General features: G+C 40.8%; 1 long non-coding RNA gene across 1 annotated transcript in view; it reads right to left on the bottom strand.

Moving 5' to 3' along the window:
• Window positions 1-5,680: 5,680 nt before the first annotated feature.
• The window catches only part of LOC126510723 (uncharacterized), a 29,705-nt gene continuing 18,398 nt past the window's right edge, over window positions 5,681-16,987 (bottom strand). Inside the window, exon 3 of the long non-coding RNA XR_007594473.1 lies at window positions 5,681-5,835. This is a non-coding gene — a long non-coding RNA (uncharacterized lncRNA). The remainder of the gene's footprint in view (window positions 5,836-16,987) is intronic.

The raw sequence follows: 16,987 nt of genomic DNA, 5'->3' as shown, positions 1-16,987 counted from the left end.
AAATGTGTGTATAGAAGGATTTTGGAGAAATTCTACAATATTTTGCTTGAAATTTATAAGCCTTTGTGCTTAAGATAATGGGAACTTATCCCACTTATTCCAATGTGTACCTTCAATTATCTCAATAAGTCCTTGATTTTGCTCAGAAGTCCAGAGACAAGAGACCACTCTGGATATTGAAGTTGGGAAACCAGGTCTGAGGGACTCCCAGCTGACAATCATAGATAAGAGTCCAGCGCCAAGTGGGGCAGCGAAGATAAACAGAGCCAGTCATTCTGGTGTTGCTCCCATAATATAACCTGGATTACCAGCCTATTGTCTGCCCTGTACTTCAAAGCTGAAAGTGTTAAATATGGCGTTATCTCCTAGGAAACACATGAGCAATGTTTAAGGACCCTTGGCAGTGTTCCCAGCAAACAGAACGCTCCAAGCTGGCCACTGGAGAACACAGCATCCTTTCTCAACACAGATCAAGACTGAACTTAAAGGATTTCTCTAAATCTTGACTGTAAGGTGATTCCCTTCAAACTAGAGTTCATGTCCTCCCGTCTCCACTTCACTGAGAACCACTAGAAGTGTTAGGGCATAAGCGCTCCTGAAACGCAAGCATACGCTGTCACATCACGGCCCTCCAGCCGGCTGTGAGGATGGAGGGACGGGCAGCACTGAATCTCCTCTCTTTCCTCGTTTTCTTTTCACTCACTTCCACCCACTGTTATCACGTGACAGATGATTATGCGCAAAGAAGAAAGCAGAATGGTAGTGCGGGCCTCTGGCTCTAGAATTTCCAGCTTCGATGATCACCTCAGAAAGAACGGTTCATGTATGGAAAATACACCAAGCAGGATAAATAATCTCCATTCTCTTGGCATTCTAGAAGTTATTAAATAGAAGGTGTCGTGTATTCCTTTTGTCTGCAGTTTTTTTCCTTAAAGGAAACAGTCAGATGAACAGAGCACAGGTCTGCTCAAAGGCAGGTCCACTTGAGTCTTACTTTGACATGGTTTGTTTGGGGGCAGATTCCTGTTTGTTGGTTTGTGTGTTAGCTCTCTCAGCGTTTTCTACTCCTGACAATCCCATTAGTCACTGGAGCCTTGTTCATTACAGCACACAACCATTCTACCTGAAAACCTGCAGGAAACTGGCAGGTGTGTGATGCCATTGAGCCTGGAAAAAATACAACAGAAATTCTAGGAGGTGGAAAAATATCTCTCAAATGGAAGAGGGGAGTATCCTAGGCTGATGCCCCTACTAGTTTTTAAGACAGTTCCTCATTTGTTCCCTTTGCAAATAAAGATCCCACGTAAACTGTATGACACGAGCAGGTTTTTAATCTCAACAAGAAACGATTGTACTTGAAGGATTGTCAAGTAGATTGCTACTCCTGGATCCCAAGAGGAGGAGAAAAAAAATCATTAAATCATAGCATTATTAAGCTGACCCTAACCCTGAAGAACTCTGAGCTTGTAAATGAAATATATTGTTTCCTTTATTTTGAACGTCTCCTTTCATGAGAAAAACTCTAAAATACACAGAAAGAGCTCTTCGTGGCTTGAGACTCTGATACGGCTAATGGTTTTTGACAGTGTGTTACATCTTGTTTAACCCAATTGAATTTGATTATTCATGTCACTAACAAGATAAACAGGTTGACAGAGGGAATTTTTTTCCAGCCACTGGTTCATATTAATGTCTGAAAATTCAGTTGTCCAGAAAAGGAGAAGAGGTGGGAAGGAAGCCAGGGAGATGGCATTGTGAGCAGACGATTCTTGTGACCGGAATCTGACCGTGGAGACAGGGTTGGTTGTAAGACTATTAACATTGCTCATCCACAAAGCAGGATAAACGTTTTTGGTAAATGGTTTACTTCCCATCAAAATTTAGTCCCAAGCTATATTATCAAGCAGATCTGATCCACTGGTCTACTACACATGTGTACATGTATACACACACACACACACACACACACACACACATACACACACACATGCTATAGCAGCTATAGAACACCTTAATGTTTCCTAGATACAACTATTCCCTCTTTCCATCCCATGTTATAATTTTGTGTTGTTTGCATAAAATGCCACTGGACTGACTAACCTCTGGTTTCACAAAAATGGTGTCTGTTCAATGAAATACTCTAAGATTTCCTCAGTATTGTTCAGAACTCGGTATGTTCTCCTAGTCCATGACTTCAACCTTTTCTGGACATCCACACGGCTGGGATCTAACGTGGTTTTATCAATCATGTAACTCAATGGGATTGCATATGGAACGGGTCGTTGGTAGCAGGGGGAGAAGTTGAATTTTCATCATTTGAATGCAATCTGAAACTTGGGCAGTTCCCTACCACAATACCACCCCATCCTAAATCCTCATATGACCATCCTTGATTCCAGCATCCACTACTAGTCTGTATTTTGTTTGTTAGATTTTGTTTAGATGAGGTAGGATTAGGACACTGGCCTTGAACTCACTATCTAGCCCAGGCTGAACTCCAATTCCCAACAATTCGTTGGCTTCAGCCTCACAAGGACTGTAATTATGGGCCTGAGCCACCACGCCCAAACTTGTGGTTGTAGTTATTACTCTTGTCTGACTCTAATGCCAGCTGGCGCTGCTCAGCACTAGTCATCAATCGCCCTGCCCCTTGCAGTTCTCACACATAGTGGGTGATCAATAAATCAATAAATGTTGAAAGAACCAGAGAGAGAATGGGTGGGCAGACAGACATCCAAATAAAAGATTAGGGGAAGAAGTGAGCATGATCAAGATACACTGTGCAAAACTCTCAAAGAATTGATAGTTTTAAAAAGTGGATGCTAAGATTTGTTTTTAAATTCAACAGATTTTCCATGCATTTATGCAAGAGGTTAAAAAGTGTTCTGAGAGATCATATCTCAAATTCAAGGACAAAAACAGAGAGTGTGCACGAGAATTTGACACTTCAAAGCCCATCCCCAGCGACATACTTCCTCCAAGCTCCCACCTTCTGAGTCTCCTCTAATAATACTACTGATTAGGGATCAAGTATTCAAATATCTGAGCCTGTGCAGGACCTTGTCATTCAAGCCACTACTCTCAGCTTTGAGGAGCCAAGCGCCAAGAGACAGGGAGTTCATCTTAGAAAAGCGCATTTGAACATTCAAGTGAGCTGCTCCTCTTCCTTTTACCCAAATCCTCACTTCCTGAGTTTAACAAGCCAACAGAGTGCACCCATTTATCAAAGTACTCAGTCGTTCAATCTCCAACTCTAAAAAGAATTTGTTTATGCCCTAGGGTGGTAAGAGTGGATGTCAGCTTACCCACCAGTGTGAAATACACAAACACCTATTGATTGAAATGCAAAGATCTGCGAGACAACTGGAACAGCCGCTCAGATTCTGGCCTCAGAAATATCTAGGTGTGTTAGTAGTGTGATAACAACATTAGCCACTCTTCTTGTTACTAGGACAAAAGTCACTGGCAGGAATAGCTTAAGGAAGGGTTTGCTTCCGCTCCCAGTTTGAGAAGCATTCACCATGCCATGCGTCATGACAGGGAAAGCGTGTTGGCAAGAGCTGCTCAAGACGTCACATCAGAGCCCTGAAGTGACTGCTCACATCGTTTCTGAAGCAGGAAACAGGAAGAGAAGAATGCCGGTACTAAAGTCACTTTCTCCTTGTCTCTCTTCATCAGTCTGTGCCCCCAGCCCATGGAATGGTGCCACCCACATTCAAGCTGGGCCTCCCCTCCTTAGTTTTTCCTCTCAGGGACTCCCTCACAGACACACCTAGAGGTGTGTCTCCAAATCTAGTCTGGTTGGCAATGAAGATTGGTAATCACAATAACCAGTTAGACTCTAATTTCTTCCAGACAAGTAGAAATTGTCGGATAAATCCTTTGGATTGTTTTAAGATTTTCTGTAATCATACAAATATTTGACAAAAGTCATACAACTTATAAAATGGAATACAGTAACAGAGAGTAAATTGGGGGATGTTTTACACTAAAATCCAAGCTTTGAGAGCAGGGTTTCCAGCTCATCCATGAAAACACCAAGGGTTTTGCTATTGCTATTCCTATTTCTGCTCTAAATTGTTCAAATACCTATTGAATGGAATGGTGCTGTCATCCCACTTTTATATGAATAAACACGAACCCTCTTGCCTTCTTGTTTGACTCACTGTGAGTGGTGCTGAGAACCATTATGGTTGGCTCTTTAACCAGCTCATAGTCCTCAAGGGAATGCTTGAAAGGGGCTGACTCACTGGCCAGTGAGTACAATGGACTCCATGTTCTCATTCACTGAACAAACCTTCTCCAAGTTTCGAATTGTCTTTAGATAAATTTAGAAAGCCATGATGAGATATCAGAAAGTTCACTTTTCCCACCAACACGAGGGGGACTTTTTAAAGGCGAGACTGAGGGATCCAAGTTAAACCCAAGGCTCTAATTCTTGGTTCTATGGCTTTAAGTCTCTTGTAAAAATAACAGATAGCTTGCCTCCTTCTTTATGAGTTTTTAGAACACAGATTTGTACATATATAATTTGCTGAACATCAAACTAAAAGTAGTTAAGACACCATGCCCATTCCAATAATGCTTACACTATGGAATAAAGGCCTCTAATCAAGGAAGCTGCAGCCAAGGTTAAAGTGGGTTAGCAGAATAAATTCAGAGTGCTGTGGTGTCAAAAGAAATTAAAGAGAAGATCTAGACTAAGTGTCACCTAAGATGTACCTGGGGCTGGAAAGATAACTCAGCAGGTAAGAATGCTTGCCAATCAAGCCTGACAACCTGAATGGACATGAACCCCTGAAGCATTATCTTTATCAATAAAAACTTAAGAGTCAGATATCGTAAAGAACCTGAATGATCAGAGAAGCAGTGGAGAAGTGACTAGTGACATCCCTCCCCCTTTCTCTCTTTCGGGTTCCTTGATCCAAAAGGGTCCAGACCCTCTCTAAGCTCGGCCCTACTATTTCCGGTGTCTCTCTATCTGTCCTCAGTCCTCCTCCAAAACCCCTAAGGTTAATTTTAGTCAACTAGTACTAGATCTGTTCTATGATTCAAAGCAAGTTTTACTGTCAGTCTCGGGAACATCAGAATACAAGCAAAATATCACACAACAAGCCCCAAGTCTCATGGTGGAAAAATAGAGCTGACTCCCAAAAGCATGTGTGTGGGGGTGCTTATACACACTGTCTTAGTTTTTTTCTTTATTGCTATAATAAAACACTGACCAAAGGCAGGTTCTTTTGTTGTTGCTGTTTTATCTTACAGGTAAGAGTCCATCATCGAGGAAAGCCAGGAAAGAAAGTCAGGCAGGAGCTTGAAGCCACAGAGACACAATGCTTACTGGCTTGCTTTCCATGGCTTGCTCAGCTTTCTTATACAATGTATGACAACCTGCCCATGGTGGCATCACTTACAATGAGCTGGGCCCTTCTATGTCATTCATCATACAAGAAAATGCCCCATAGACCTGTCCACAGGCCAATCTGATGGAAGGAATACCATGGCTGCGGTTCCCTTATTCCATGTGACTCCAGCTTGTGTCAAGTTGGCAAAACTAACCAGCATACATACATACACACACACACACACACACACACACACACACACACACTACCACCACCACCACCATCACACATACACATTACTAATATTTAAAGAAAAAGGTAAAAGTTACCTGAAGGCTGGGGGATGTGATGGCTAATCTTGGTAGTAGACTTGAATCTGAAATCAACTAGTACCCGAACAACTGGGCATGCCCATGAAGGATTTTCTTGACTGGATCATTTGAGGTCAGAAGATCCAGTCTAAATCTGGCCAATACCTCCAGGTAACAACCTATAAAAAAGGACACAGAAGAAGGAAGCTTTTGCTTTTTATCTCCATGGAAAATTCACCTATCCTGCTGGTACAGCACTCCTTCACTGGCATTAAAGTCTACTTCTTTAGGATTCCAACATAGATCCACTGAAACATCCAGCTTCAGGGACTAAAGAAGTATGGGATTCTTAGCTTTTCTGTTGGGAGACAGTCATTATTGGATGAGCTGGACCACAGCTACTCTAATAAATCACATATATTCATGCTATCAATTCCTCTAAAAAAAACCCATACTAACACAAAAGAGTTGGGATTTGCCCATACAAGAAGGGGTGGAGGAAGAAAGAGATTTAAGGCATTCCAAACAGAATTCACTTGTTCTTACAGAGGCACACTGTAAAAATAAGGAGCCTACAGAAAGTCAGATCTTCTCAAGGTTGCGGTAAAATGCGTACTCTGAAAGTCAATCCCTGAATTCATTTGTTGATGATATGTGGAAACGAATTCTTGGGGTGAGTAAGTACACATGATTATGATGGTAGGACCCCGATATTGGCATTAGTGGATTTATCAGGGAGAAAGAGACCAATCTAGCATTCTTGTTCTGACTCACCATTCCATGTCTTCTCCTTTGTCACAGTGCAGCAAGATTGCCCTTGACAAGCAGAGATAAATTTGCACTACCTTGCCGCCAGAACAGTGAGCTAGATAAACATTTATTACTCATAATTTACTCACTTCTTGTCATTCAGGTTTAAAAACAGAAAACAAACAAAGATTCAGAATTCGAAGAGGGAATGGAAGGTGTCTTGAGCAGAGGGAACCCTGAGGGAATGTGTGAGAAGCAGATAACATCTTGAGTGAATGTGTGCTGTTGACGTGGGCATGGCCAATGTCAGGGACGCCAGTGCCTTAAACCCACGGGAGTGACAAAACCTTCCCTGGGTGAGACTCAGAGGCATGGCAAAGCCTTCCTCTAGCCCAGGGATGAGTGGTTATGACCAGGATGTGCAAAACCTAGCAACCACAGCTTTCTGCCATTGGATGATGTCCTCAAACAGCTGAACTACAAAGACCCCCTCCCCCAACAAGGTCAATTAAATCTGCCTCCTTGTTTAGCTATATACCTTGAAGCCGTCTCCTGATTTGGCTGTGTATGATAAATCTGCTTCCTCAATTCAGATGTATAAGATAAACAAGCTGAGTTTCTACTTACTGCTGCTGCTGCTGTAGTTAGTGTTCTCTATGACAGCAAACACAGACCGCCTCCATGCTTGCCTGTATGAGTGTCTGCATGTCTAGCCTGTCTTCATTCCCTTGTTTCCCCAGTTAGGTCAGTCCACGAAACCATGCAGAGCATGATGAAGGTGAAGTACTGTGAGATGGATCACAGGTTAAAGAGGAAATGGTTAGCCATGCTAAAGTGTTTGTAAACTCTGTGCTAATGAAAATATGGAGTCAACTAAACATCATCTTTCCTCTCCCCTCTTCCTCTTGTCCTTCTCCTCTTCTAGAAAAGATGGCACTAGAAGCAATATGGCCATGGAATCAGGGACAAGCTAGGATGTAAGATCTGAAAACAGGTATGAATGTAAGTGGTGACTTACTCTAGGAAGAAAGAGAAAAGGATGGAGCAGGGATTATTAGAAATTCGGATGCTTTAAAGGAAAAGGGAAATAATGAAGGATGTATTGGAGGCACTAGAGAGAGCTCTGCTGGAGCTTGCTGCACATACATGAGAGTCTGCATTTAGATCCCTGGGACTTGCATAAAATTCAGCCATAGAGGTTCACGTCTATAACTCCAGTGCTGGTGGAGCAGAAACAAATGGATCCCTGAAGCTCACTGGTTGGCCAGCCTAGCATAATATAATAAACTCCAGAATAAGTGAGAGACCCTATCTCACAAAATAAGGTGGAGATCAATGAGGAAAACACCTCACATTGACATCTGGCCTCCATGTACACACATGCACACACACACACACACACACACACACACACACACACACACCTGAGCACATACATCATACCTAAAAAGAAAGAAAGAAAAAAGATAGGGAAAAAAAAGAGAGTTGGATACAGAGGTATCAGGATGACTGCTTGAAAGCATGTCTGTTTGCTGAGTTCAAACCTAGGATTCCAGAAAATGAAAACAGAGCTTTAAAACAAACGAGCAAAAACACTAAAATATAGCTGTCACTCAAAGCCTTTCTGGTCACTATTTCTGTCTGTTTTTTACAAGTTGTTTGGTGTTGGAGACCATCTAACTTTCAAATTACCTTTAGCTATAAGTGAAACCTACAGTACTAGTTGTGGAACACCAGACAGAAGTTTACAAATCAGCCCTCAAAACGGGGAAATGTCCCGGTTCATAAGGTAGAGCCCATGCAAATTCAGAATTATTGAGTACTGAAGACGGAGGTGGCAGAGTCAGTGTAGACATGATGTATCAAGGGAACCCCGGAAAGCCTTGGGAGCAGGAAGCTGCCAGAAGACCTGCTCCCCAGACTCCGAGAACCATATGCAGCCCACCAGCACCTTGATTTTAGGTCTACATCAGGTTTCTGAGTTTTAGAACCAAAAGGCAAATCTGTGGTTTCGAGGAAGCTTGTGATTATTGATTGTATACAAGGATGTAGTATTAAAGCCCTTAATTTCATGTACAACATTTTGAGTTTCAATTTAGAAGAGCTAATTGCTTCAACATGCAAATACTTGATCATAGTGAGGTTTTGTAACTTGAATAGAAGAGAGGCAGTAAGATATAATGTTTCTGGTTTCTTTCATTTCTAAAAATAAAATTTATTTATTCCTTCATGTGGCACATGACATGGCATGGAGATCAGAGGACCGCTTGGGGAGTAATTCTCTCCTTCACCTTCATGTGGATCCTAGGGATTGAAACCAGGTCTCTAGGCTTGTACAGCTAATGTCAAAGCTTGTTGGGATATCTCAATGACCCCAGTTTCTGTTTATCTAATGGCTTCCATTTTATCCTCTATCACCTCCCCAAATAGTTGTATGCCACTGATAAGCTGTGCTTATAATCATATAACATAAGACTGTAAAAACTAAAAGAAAAAGAACCCCATGTACATAATAAAGGCATTCTTTGAGACTTCAACTCAGTCATACGATGGGTCATTTATACACCTGAAGAGGCAGAAGGATCCCTACCAATAACATACAGTTTTCTGTGTTGGAAGTTCAAGGACTCGAAGTAAATAAATGGGAGTTAGTACCATGGAAAAATCTACAGATTAAACTAGGAATAACTGCACATCTCTAGGCAAGCCCTGCTAAATCACCAATCTTACTCTCTACTCCACAAAGTTGACTCTCTTAAAATAAACCTCCTCCTCTCAGCATCTTTGTCTTCATGTACCAAAGACTTGTACTGGTGCCGAGATTCTCTGGGTACCAGACACACTACGCCAATGTATTTCATAATAAGCTTCATATGTGTTCCATTAACTATTATAGTAAATCCCACTTGCAAAACTATGAATCATATATTGCTGCAGTAATTCCTTCATCGGGCAATAATCTAGACTGAGACAAAACCTGCCTTGAGCAGCTTCAGTTTTAATCCTTTGTTCCAGTGACTTTAATCTACAGCTTACTTCATAAACAAAATATAGCAGTATTTCTAATAAAGCCTAAGCCCTATTTAGCTGAAGGTGGCATTCTATGGGGCTATGAAGTGAATTGAGATCGATTAGTAACATGACTGCTACGTTTAGCAATGCACTAATTTCACTTGTAAGGCTGCAGGGATGAGAGCCGAGAGAGCCATTGCTTTATCCCTTTGTTCCTTAGCCCATTTCCAGTGACAAGCAGCCTTTGCTTGGCTTCAAGGATGGAGCTTACAAGTCTGGCTGGAGAAGCACACTCTCCCTGGCAGGGATTTTCTCCACCTTTCACCCTGTAACCAGCAAACCCTGGTCCAACAAGTAAACACAGCAATCACGCTGTCCCTCATGTCCCAGGCCATGAATGCAGGCCCCTTCATCCTGGAAACTTCATTTGTGCCTTTCTCTACTGATTAACTCAGAAAGAAAAAGAAAATAGTTTTCTTCTTCTTGTTCTGCATGTCCAATAAATTTCAGTACATACCATGTCTATATTGGTGGCTTAGAAGTACAACATTTAACTGTATGTGTTTGTGTGTATACACTAAATAAATGCGTGTCATTAATTCTTACATATAAGTCCTTAGGTACATAGTTTGGCCAACCTGGACTCTATTTCAGGCTGCAGGTTAAGCTGATATTGGCTCCCTGATATAAGTTCATTCCAAATCAGTCCAGGTATGTTTATTCTAGGAAATAGTTATTTAGGCCATGTGCTTATTCTGAAATTCTGGAGCACAAAAGGACAAGAGGGATGTTCAAGCATAATTCTGGTCTTTTGTTGTTGTTGTTATGAAGATCTTTACGGCCAAAATGAGTTACATGTTTAAACCCAAAGTCAAGGAGTAGGAAAATGTAGCTCACGAGCACGAGGGCCAAAGAATCACTGCGGCCAACTCGCTGGTCTTGGCATCCAGGCGATATGCTGCATTTTCTCGCGAGCCAAGTTCAGGGAAGAGCAGAAAGGAGAACAGTGAAGAAAAAGCAAAATGCATCTGGGATAGACGTGGGATAGCTGAGTTCCCAGCAATAAATCCTAAGGCAGTTCCAAATTCAGACACATCCATGCCATATCTTCTACTGTAGATGGAGCAGTGGGGCTGTGTCCCGCCTCCCGGCTAGCTTTACCTGAGATAATTACATGGAAACTGTATTCTTTTAAACACTGCTTGGCCCATTAGTTCTAGCCTCTTATTGGCTAACTCTCACATCTTGATTAACCCATTTCTAATAATCTGTGTAGCACCACAAACTGGTGGCTTACCAGGGAGATTCTTAACCTGCGTCTGCCTCGGAGAAGAGAATCATGGTGACTGCTTGACTCGGCTTCTTTCTCCCAGCATTCTGTTCTGTCTACTCCACCTACCTAATTTTCTGTCCTGTCAAAGGCAAAGGCAGTTTCTTTATTTAACCAATGAAATCAGCACAAAACAGAAGATTCCCACATCATTCTACAGTTGCTTTGTCCATGCCCCACACACCTAGATATTCTGTTACTAGCACTGAGAAACATGAGAACTGTGCTACATCTGGAGTTTGAAAGCCTTGAGTTTCAACCATCGACCTTTGAGGTAGCTGTTAAATAACTTAGAACAAGCACTTTAACTTCATTATTTTGGGCCTACATTCTTGCCCATCTTTAAATTATGATGACATCTGCCGCAAAGTTCTCACCTTAAACAGTGTGCATGGCATAGAGGGGATACAATAAATAAAAACCAGTTTTCTTGTAATTAGTATTTAGCCCGTGCCCTTCTGTCCCGTCTTTCACTCAAGACTCTATTGCATAAATGCCAGAATGGCCAAGTGACAAGAGTGATCATCTGAGCTGTGACACTGGGGGGGGGGGGTGCGTTGAGAGCACACCTGTAATGTAAATTATATTAGTAAGCTGTCATGGGCTCTTTGTGCTTGATGGGAGTTTAAATCTGAGAAGAAGAGTTGGATGCATGTCAGTCTGAGCTGTGCTCTGAGATCCCTTGTCCTGGGTCATGCCAACCCCCTGACTCTAGAATAAGGTGGAAAGAAGACAGTAAATGGCTCAGGATATTAAACACTTCATGCCCATGAACAAGATGGCCCAGTTGCTTAGGGGTGCTCGCCACCAAGGTTGATGATCTGAGCTCAATCCCTGAGACCCATATAGTGCAAGGACAGAACCAGAACTGACTTCGGAAAGTTGTCCCCATCAATCACTAATTAAGAAAATGCCATACAAGCTTGCCTCCAGCCCGATCTTATGAAGGCATTTTCTTAATTGAGTTTCCATCCTTTCAAATGACTTAAGCTGTATCAAGTTGACATAAAACTAGTCACCACATATGTCACAGTTTTAATTTGCTAATAGATTGTATCATTAATTATTTTTGAAAAGGTCCAGTTCATTCCTTGTTAGTACTTGGTATAGCAGATATCCTAAAAATACTAGGCAGGTAAATTAATTTTTTTTAAATTATGGATAGATAAATTTGAGTTTTAGACAACCTGAGGGCATTCCTAATTAAATACATACTAATCCCTGTGATTTTACTTCTCAACTCAAAATGCATTCATTACTGTCTTATATCTCATCTTTAAGCTTCTATTGCAAATGATTGTTAGCCGAAGGTGCTAATACTTGAATTATAATAAACTAGTTTATTTAAGTGGTTTATTATGCAATTTCTGAATTTCCTACTTTGTATGCATAATGCAGCATTTCAGTTAAGGAAGATGACACTATAATCTAACCAGGGGTAAATTTGAATTTATAAAATGAAAGAAAACATTCAAATGGAGCTATGATTTTTAATAATCATATTAAAAATGATTTTTTAAACAACTGGACTAATTTTTTGAATTCTAACAAAATGATATAATTGCCCGTAGACTTATTTTCACTGTTGTACTTTCTTTAGAATAAAAAAAGATATTTGGCAAAAATTTTAAATAGTTATCATAAAGTCAGAATTTAGAATTTGAACTAAATTAGTAGTTAAAGGGCTGACAAAAAATTAGATAAACACAGACTGATGCATGTGTGCTGTATATAAACTATATTTTATATGTGATTTTTATATGCCATGCATATAGACAATGCAAAAATCTAATTTGAAACAATGCATAAAATTTCAGAGTGCCTATTTATAAAAGTTTCTAACTAAATTAATGAAAATTATTTATTAATATATTATATACATGTGTATACACAGAGGAAATTAGCAAAACTGAAGTGATATTGCATAATGTAATGATAATATTGTTCTTTCTTCTGTCATTCAATAATACGTGTTATAGAGTGATCATTTATTTCAATCTTTATTTGCATCGGTTCAATTACATCAACATCCCTTAGTGTGTATTTACCCTATCCTCTATTGTCATATAATCAAAACGTTTTAAAAATCCTATTGTTATATAAAAGACAGTAAAGGTGGCAGGAACTGGCAGCTGCTCTATTGTACCAGAAACAGACTTTGAATTAACTAAAGAACAATTGCTGAACTCTCAAACCAAGCCAGTTGGTCAATAATCAAACTGTAGATTGACTGTGCCTTGACCAGGTATGAATGCCTAATTGAAACAGTCAGAATCAGCAAAGATCATTCTAATCATGGGTGCTGTGTGACTTCTGCTGGCTCAGAGAGAAGAAAATTGCTATTCATCTTAGATAGTGTACCTTAGATAGATGAACCTAAGAAATGATCCGCTCACGTGTAGTTCAGTCAATTATGACTTTATTTGGATGTACTTACAGAAGCACGGTTGAGCAGTTTACTTACATTGTTAGCTCACAAAAGCTACATTTCTGAAGCTCCCTACACAAATTGGAGTCAATGTCAGAGGACCGTGTCCTCTTCTCCCAGCAATGACTTGTGGATTCTGTAATTTTTATGTGCCTTCCAAGCCTTGGAACTTTATGTTCCTGAGCCTTGAGCCTCTTCCCACCCTCACAAAGCATCCCCACACCAGGGAATGTTTCAATTTGCTGAAAATAGCTGCACAAGAGGACAGGAACGTTCTACTCAAGGTCCAGCACCTGCAGAAGCAGCCAGAGAATCTCAAGACAACTACAGAGAGAACATGAGTAGCAATGCCTTTTTCATGAACAATAAAGTGCTATCGGGCCTGGGCAGATTGCTCAGGAGGTAAATGTTCTTGCTGCCAAAGTCTGAGGATTTGAGCTCCAACCCCCAGAACCCATAAAAAGCCAGGCATGGCTGTGTGTGCCTGTAACTCCTGAAGGTGAATCTCGAGCTTGCTGGCCAGACAGAATACCCTAAACAGTGAAAACTGGGTTAAGTGAAAAAGACCTTGTCTTAAGGCAATAAGATGGAAAGACTTAAAGGCAGATACCCTCCATCCTGCTCTGTCCTGCACGTGTGTGCCACACCAACAGATGCACCTGTATACTCATGCACCACATCACACACACACACACACACACACACACACACACACCACAAAACAACACACTTATACACACACAGAGGTGGGGGAGACTTCTTTAGTGATGTTTTCAAATTCATTTGCTGAATAAATAGCGACACTATATATGCATCAGGGCTACTACTGTAAATAGAATTAGACAAACCTTCCAGCCCTGAGAGGCTTATATATGGGCAAGAAAAACAAACAGTGGAGTAAACAAATATTAAAGTTTAAGTAGTGAAGAGAAACACGGAGGAAATATCAAAAGGCAAAAGAATGAGAAATGGCCAGGCAGACTGATTCTGTTTGAAAATAATAACGACAGAAGTGGAGATGGTAAGATAGTCACAATCATGGTATGATTGATAGCCAAGCTGTCAAGATTTATTGATGGAAAAAATGACCATTTCAAGAAAACAGACAACAATAGAGGCTGGGGCTCAGGGGCAGCATACTTGTCTAGTATGTATGTACACACCCCTGGTTCATTCCCCAAGGTAGGAAAAAAGGAAGGTACAGAGGAATGGAGAGGAGGAAACATGAAAGGGAGGAAAGGTGGGCAGGCCTAGATGTTTGAATGTTCGGTTGTATAACTCAGAGCATAGTGATGTGTAGTGATGAGGCAAACAGGCCTGCTTTTCTTCCAGCCCAGCTCCCGCACAGCTAGCTTAGCCTGGGAAATAATAACAGGGAAACTGTATTCATTTAAACACTGCCTGGCACATTAGCTCTAGCCTCTTATTGGCTAAATCTCACATCTTGCTTTAACCCATATCTAGTAATCTGTGTATCACCACAGGGTCGTGGCTAACCGGGAAGATTCTAACCTATGTCCATCTCAAGCTGGAGCTTCATGGCATCTGCCTGACTCTGCTTTCTTTCTCCCAGAATTCTGTTCTGTCTACTTCACCCACCTAAGGGCTGGCCTATCAAAAGACCAAGGCAGTTTCTTTATTTGACCGATGAAAGTAACATATAGACAAAAGACCCTCCTAGATCAGTGATGCTGTGTGCTGGGCAGGGTATCTCTGTAAAGAGCAGACTTGACAAAAACAAACAAACAAGCAACCTCTGATCTAACATGCAATGTGTTTTATACAAACCAGTAGGGCATCACATATTCAAACCTGAAGCTCAGCGGAGAGCTGAAGGGAAACTTATCACCATGAAGATGCTGTTTGAAGCTGTGTGCTTGGGTAAGATTGCCCAGGGAATGAGGCCAGAGGGAATGTAGTACCAAGAGCCTCCAGCTTGGGCACCTAACGCTGAGAGCTTAGAGGGAGGGTGCTGTTGGCAGAGAAAACTGGGAAACAAGAATGTCTACGTGATGTGGAAGCAACAGGGCAGTGTGGTTTGGAAAGAAATTGCTTCAGGACAGTGGTTGTGTCAAATGTGATGAGAGGTTGCATAAGTCTCTGAGTCTTCTTCAATTGGAATAAGGGTAGTGTCAAAGAAGGGGTACAGGCCTGTCAACTGTGAACTGCAAGCCACCCGGGAAATGTCTGACTCAGCTGTCAAATGGTCAGAATCAGGACTTAGGAAATTATGTTGCAATCACCTGTTCAGGTGTCTGCCTGCAACTGCCCCAGAAGAATTCTCTTTCTTTTTACTCAGGGAATCCAACAGTCCAGCAGAGTGCCTGGTATGGATGGGGAGCTGGTGTCTGATACACTGAAGTTAACCGCAAGAGAAGGGAAGGACAATGTTTGGATGTGTTCTAGTGAAGCAAAGACGAAGGCAAATGTTTCTGTTAGCATTTCTGGATTGTAGCTTTACCTGGTTTCAACTATTTTACGTATGCTAATATTTGTAACCATACATAGTGATTGTTTTTAACTCCTGGAAAGAATAAAATTAAAATAGCTTTGGTTGAGACTTGATGCATTAATGTGTATTTAATGTTACAGGAAGAAATCAATAATTCTAGCCTATAGCACATACATTAACCGTCATTCTATTTAAGAACATAAAAGGAAGATATATAAAAGCATGCAAGAAGAAATATAAATTTCAAGTAAGAAAAAATGCAAAAGTTCAAAAATCAGTTTTTACTTATTCAATGGCTATATAAATGCTACTGAAAAGATGCTTAACATACTCACACATTTTCTGAGATATTGTGACTCAGAACAGCCATTTTCGAAAGTTATATTGAAATGTCATTTTGTATAAAGTTCATGTTTTATCTTTAGCAATTCCACTTGCTGAGCAAAAAAATATCAATACAATTAATTCAAAATGTTTCAGGATGTTCATGGCAGAGTCATTTATAGTTATGAAATAATACTACCACACGTTCTAAAAAAGAATCGCTGCACCATGAGCCTGTAAAAGATGAATGATATTTTTAATAGCTGTAATTCAACAACTCCATGTAATTATTAGAGATTATACTTATGAAGTTTATACAGCTATGTGGGAAGAATACTCTTACAGATCAATGAATAAAAAGCTTAAAATTGTGTGTAAACAGAGATTACATCCAGTAAAAATAGAGACTATCATGAAATGAGCCATGCTTCTAACATGATAGTTTGAAGTCTGGTGATCAGGTAGCTAATATTGACTGAGCACTTACTATGTAACAGACCTTACTCTGAGGCTTTGGAGAGTTAATCCAGCATAATCCTCAAGCAATCTTATTAAATAGCACTGCGTAAATGAGGAAAAAGGATTGAAAATAGGCTTATGACATTTTTCAAGGTCACTTGGCTTCACAAAAACACGGAGAGAAATCAAACTCAGATAACCAGCCTCGTTATGGTAGAACCACAGGTTATTTGCCCCTTTACAGGCTCGCCTACGCATGCCTGTGGTGTTGGTTAAACTGCTGGGGCTGGGGGTTGATGTTTTGTTTTTAAGAATTTTCAGGGCAAAGAAAAAACAAACAAACAGCTCTCGTGTTAAGAGCATATGCTGCTCCTGCGAAGGACCTAAGTGCAGTTACTACCACTGTTTTGGGGCTGCTCCCAACTCCTAGTGGCTCCGGCTCCAGAGGACTGGATGCTTCCTTGGAGAATGTGTTTTCATGTCAAGCACACACTCGGACATGCGTGCGCACACATATACACAAATACCACACACACACAACTCCATTGTGTAAATATACCACATTTTCTTTATTCA

This window comes from Alexandromys fortis, unplaced genomic scaffold (genome assembly GCF_014885135.2).
Source record: "Alexandromys fortis isolate MF-2015 unplaced genomic scaffold, M_Fortis_MF-2015_v1.1 scaffold_64, whole genome shotgun sequence".
Taxonomy (NCBI): domain Eukaryota; kingdom Metazoa; phylum Chordata; class Mammalia; order Rodentia; family Cricetidae; genus Alexandromys; species Alexandromys fortis.
Note: the sequence above shows the minus strand (reverse complement) of the source record. Positions and strands in the feature narration are given on the sequence as shown.